Consider the following 6,681-nt stretch of genomic DNA (forward strand, 5'->3'; position numbering starts at 1 on the left):
AAACTGCACGATGCATGTCAAATCTGTGTAGGCCTCGTGTGTGTGTGTGTTTGTGTGTGCGTGCGTGTGATTGTTTTCAGTGGTATGAGGAGCCCTGAAAATCAGATCTTAGTTCTCGCTACCGCTAAATAAAGATCTGAGGACATCCCATTATGGGTCACGTCAGAACGACCTTTCATCCAACCAATCAGACCGTCGCTTACCAGATCATGAAAGTGACAGTCGGAATGTGTTTTCTAATCATGCAACCTCGAAATATTTAACACAGGGTATTCCGAACGACAGTTACGGGTTTTATGATTATATCCATACAATCTAGGCCATCTGTAAGTCATTCCTGAATGTTGTTTTGGTCAGTTTTAACTTTTGTAATCGAGAATACGTCAAAATATGTTTCGAAGCGTAGTCGCCAGTTTGAAACTAGTGCCGTAAAGCTCGAGAAAGCTGCCTTCTAATTGGATTATGTCGATTTCTTGTCAGTCATTTCATTGGTCGGTCAATGTTCGCTAAAGGTCGTTGTGACATGACCCGTAATGGGATGTCCTCAGATTTTTAGTTAGCAGTAGCGAAAACTAAGATCTGATTTTAATGAGATTGAAGCCCTTGGGGTTTGTCAAGTGCAGGCAGACAAATCACTGTACTGAACCTTAATGATTCGCAGCGAATACGGTATTCTGATACCGGAGAGAAATACGGTTTTCCTCCAAACCACGAAGATTGCTGGTGAATTATGCAAAATTATTTAAGAAAGACAAATTACAACAATACGTTTCTTGGCCTAAACTCTACAAGAGATGCGTACTTGACGATAGACTCGGTACAGAACGCTGTAGGTGGTTGTGTGATACAGTGGTTCAACCGTTACCTCGTCACACCGGAAACCAAGGTTCGACTCCTCATTTGGGGACAATGCTGTAGACGTTATACCGTAATCACCCATTACATTTTTCCATTGTGTTTTGACGAAAGACACGCATATGATGAAAAGTCCGAAAATAGACGGCTCTGAGAATGACATGAGAATTAGGAATATTTTACCGACGCTTTGATAACCTTTCAAGATCTCACGGAATTAAAGCGCAGGTTTAGTAGTTACTTTTTGCGTTGTTTTTTATATGAGCTGGGGTCTGGAAGGTACAGGAAGAACTGAACCCGGGACATCGGCGTGGCTTTATCCACTGTACTACTAAACCACCACCCTCAAAGTACCACGTAGCCAACTCGATCGCATGACAATCCGAGGTTGTTCAAAGTCGTTGAAGCACTGCAAACATACTGTGTATGATGTACAGCAATCTACCTGTTAATTACCCTTAGTACACAGAGCTTGTTTGTTTGTTGTTTAACGCTGCACTCAGCAATGTTCCAGCTATGTGATGGCTATGAGTCTGGACTAGACAATCCAGTCATTGACACCTTCGACATCGATCTACGCAAATTGGGATACAATGACATGCTTCAACAAAGTATCGAGCCTGATCTCACCAGTTAGATGCCGATGACCAATTCTAACACGGATCTTCTCGGGGGACAAGCATTGGTTGCTGAAGACCAATTCTAACCCGGAACCTCACGGGGGACACACACACCCAGAGGTAGACAGACAGACACACATTTTTCATGACGTGTTCTTTAGAAGCAGACACACACGCCCAGGCAGACACAAAGACCGACAGGCACATAAGACAGACAGACACACACACACAGACACACACACACACACACAGACACACACACACACACACGCAGAGGCAGACAGACAGACACACACACAGAGGTAGACAGACAGACAGACACACATTTTTCATGACGTGTTCTTTAGACGCAGACAGACAGACACACACGCACGCACGCACACACACACACACACACACACACACACACACACACACTTCATGACGTGTGTAACCACTGAGCATGTAACGTCCAGATCTACGTCTGGTGTGTGCGAACAAGTTCGATTTACAATAAGACAGGTAGAGTTATTTCCCTTGAACTGTTATGATGCTTTTAATGGGCAACAGAAAATCCTAAGACGTGTTTCTTTAATGTGTGGCACATGTCTATATGTGAAAAAGGTTTAACGACGATTAGTTTGAAATATTTATTCCGTATTTTTGGCGTCTGAACACGCTCAGAAAAGTACGTAAGTTTGGATTGTATCTTTACGACATTACGGAAAAAGACCCATGAAATAATGTTATATGACTTGGCGACATTTGAAAATGACAGGAAGAACCTGGGACTTCAATTCGTCGTGACGACCTCGCTTTAACCACTGTGCTACCCGACCGCATCCCTCAAAGTTGCATTTAGTTCATGGACATATCAATCTGACCCATTTAATTCAAGTATTTGAAAGACTGAAAACACGAATTGTATGATGTACATCAATTTATCTGTTAATTAACCTCATATCAATTTTTCTGTTAATTATCCTTATATCAGTTTATCTGTTAATTACCCTTATATCAATTTATCTGTTAATTATCCTTATATCAATGTATCTGTTACTTACCCTTATATCAATTTATCTGTTAATTACTCTTATATCAATTTATCTGTTAATTACCCTTACATCAATTTATCTGTTACTTACCCTTATATCAGTTTATCTGTTAATTACCCTTATGTCAATGTATCTGTTATTTATCCTTATATCAATGTATCTGTTAATTATCCTTATATCAATTTATCTGTTAATTATCCTTAGTACACAGAGAATGTTTGTTTGTTGTTTAACGTCCCACTCAACAATATTCCAGTTATATGTCGGATGTCTGTAAATATTCGAGTCTGGACCAGACAATCGAGTGATCTCCATCAATAACATTGATCTACGCAAATGGGATACGATGACATGTATCAACTAAGCCAGCGAGCGTGGCGACCCGATCCCGTTAGTCGCCTCCTACGCCAAGCATGGGTTGCTGAAGACCAATACTCACACACAGAGGCAGACAGACTCACACGCAGAGGCAGACAGACAGACAGACAGACAGACACACAGAGGAAGACAGACAGACAGGCACACATACAGTGTCACACGCACACAGAAGCAGACAGAAAAACACACACATACACACACAGAGGCAGACACACAGACAGACACACACACGCAGACAGACACACACACGCAGACAGACACAGACGTGTGTTCTTCAGACGCAGACGCAGACACACTCAGAGGCAGACAGTTACACACACAGAGGCAGACAGACACACACACAGTCAGACAGACACACACACACTCAGAGGCAGACAGACACACACACTCAGACAGACACACACAAAGACAGACAGACAGACACACACAGTCAGACAGACACACACACACTCAGAGGCAGACAGATACACACATACAGGCAGACAGACAGACACACACAGAGGAAGACACACATACACACACAGAGGCAGACAGACAGACGCATACAGAGGCAAACAGACACACAGTCAGACAGACACACACTCGGAGTCAGAGAGACAGACACACAGAGGCAGACAGGCATACATATAGAGGCAGACAGACAGACACACACTCAGACAGAAACACACAGAGGCAGACACACATACACACACACGCAGGCAGACAGGCACACAGAGGCAGGCACACACAGTCAGACAGACACACACTCACTCAGAGGCAGACAGATACACACACACAGGTAGACAGATACACACACCGAGGCAGACACACACACACACACACGCAGACAGACACACACACACTCAGAGGCAGGCAGACAGACAGACACAAACACAGACAGACAGAGGCAGACAGACACACACACACGCAGACAGACACACACACCCTCAGAGGCAGGCAGACAGACAGACACAAACACAGACAGACAGAGGCAGACAGACACACACACACGCGCGCAGACAGACACACACACACACTCAGAGGCAGGCAGACAGACAGACACAAACACAGACAGACAGAGGCAGACAGACACACACACACGCAGACAGACACACACACTCAGAGGCAGGCAGACAGACAGACACAAACACAGACAGACAGAGGCAGAAAGACACACACACACGCGCAGACAGACACACACACACACACTCAGGGGCAGGCAGACAGACAGACACAAACACAGACAGACAGAGGCAGACAGACACACACACACGCAGACAGACACACACACACTCAGAGGCAGGCAGACAGACAGACACAAACACAGACAGATAGAGGCAGACAGACACACATACACAGACAGACACACAGTCGGAGGCAGACACACATACAGACAGACAGACACACAGTCAGACAGACACACAGTCGGAGGCAGACAGACAGACACATAGACAGACACTCACACACAGAGACAGACACACATAAAGACAGACAGACAGATACACATACAGATAAACAGACACACACACAGAGGCAGATGGAAACAGGCAGACGGACAGACACACAGACAGACATTCACACAGAGGAAGACAGGCAGACAGGCACACATACAGTATCACACACACACAGAAGCAGACAGAAAAACACACACATACACACACAGAGGCAGACACACACACATACACACACAGAGGCAGATAGACAGACAGACAGACACACACACGCAGACACAGACGTTTGTTCTTCAAACGCAGACACACTCAGAGGCAGATAGACAGACACACAGTCAGACAGACACACTAACTCAGAGGCAGACAGATACACACACAGACAGGCGCACACAGAGGCAGACAGACAGATTCACACAGACAGACACACATACAGAGGCAGACAGACACACAGAGGCAGACAGACAGACACAGACCCACACTTACACACATAGGCAGACACACATACACAGGGGCAGACAAACAGACACACACACAGTCAGACACACAGACAAAAAGAGGCAGACATACATACACACAGTCAGAAAGACAGACACACGCAGGCAGACACACAGTCAGACAGACACACACACACTCAGAGGCAGACAGATACACACACACTCGGAGACAGACACACACACACACAGACAGACACACACTCAGAGGCAGACAGACACACACACACGCAGACAGACACACACACACACTCAGAGGCAGGCAGACAGACAGACACATACACAGACACACACACAGTCAGACAGACACACACTCGGAGTCAGAGAGACAGACACACAGAGGCAGACAGGCATACATATAGAGGCAGACAGACAGACACACACTCAGACAGAAACACACAGAGGCAGACACACATACACACACACACAGGCAGTCAGGCACACAGAGGCAGACACACACAGTCAGACAGACACACACTCACTCAGAGGCAGACAGATACACACACACAGGTAGACAGATACACACACCGAGGCAGACACACACACACACACGCAGACAGACACACACACACTCAGAGGCAGGCAGACAGACAGACACAAACACAGACAGACAGAGGCAGACAGACACACACACACGCAGACAGACACACACACCCTCAGAGGCAGGCAGACAGACAGACACAAACACAGACAGACAGAGGCAGACAGACACACACACACGCGCGCAGACAGACACACACACACACACTCAGAGGCAGGCAGACAGACAGACACAAACACAGACAGACAGAGGCAGACAGACACACACACACACGCAGACAGACACACACACTCAGAGGCAGGCAGACAGACAGACACAAACACAGACAGACAGAGGCAGAAAGACACACACACACACACGCGCAGACAGACACACACACACACACTCAGGGGCAGGCAGACAGACAGACACAAACACAGACAGACAGAGGCAGACAGACACACACACACGCAGACAGACACACACACACTCAGAGGCAGGCAGACAGACAGACACAAACACAGACAGACAGAGGCAGACAGACACACATACACAGACAGACACACAGTCGGAGGCAGACACACAGACAGACAGACAGACACACAGTCGGAGGCAGACAGACAGACACATAGACAGACACTCACACACAGAGACAGACACACATAAAGACAGACAGACAGATACACATACAGATAAACAGACACACACACAGAGGCAGATGGAAACAGGCAGACGGACAGACACACAGACAAACATTCACACAGAGGAAGACAGGCAGACAGGCACACATACAATATCACACACACACAGAAGCAGACAGAAAAACACACACATACACACACAGAGGCAGACACACACACATACACACACAGAGGCAGATAGACAGACAGACATACACACACACGCAGACACAGACGTTTGTTCTTCAAACGCAGACACACTCAGAGGCAGATAGACAGACACACAGTCAGACAGACACACTAACTCAGAGGCAGACAGACACACACACACGCAGACAGACACACACACACACTCAGAGGCAGGCAGACAGACAGACACAGACACAGACACACACACAGTCAGACAGACACACACTCGGAGTCAGAGAGACAGACACACAGAGGCAGACAGGCATACATATAGAGGCAGACAGACAGACACACACTCAGACAGAAACACACAGAGGCAGACACACATACACACACACACAGGCAGTCAGGCACACAGAGGCAGACACACACAGTCAAACAGACACACACTCACTCAGAGGCAGACAGATACACACACACAGGTAGACAGATACACACACAGAGGCAGACACACACACACACACGCAGACAGACACACACACAC

Source organism: Haliotis cracherodii, unplaced genomic scaffold (genome assembly GCF_022045235.1).
Source record: "Haliotis cracherodii isolate W230 unplaced genomic scaffold, xgHalCrac1.p SCAF_7, whole genome shotgun sequence".
NCBI classification, from domain to species: domain Eukaryota; kingdom Metazoa; phylum Mollusca; class Gastropoda; order Lepetellida; family Haliotidae; genus Haliotis; species Haliotis cracherodii.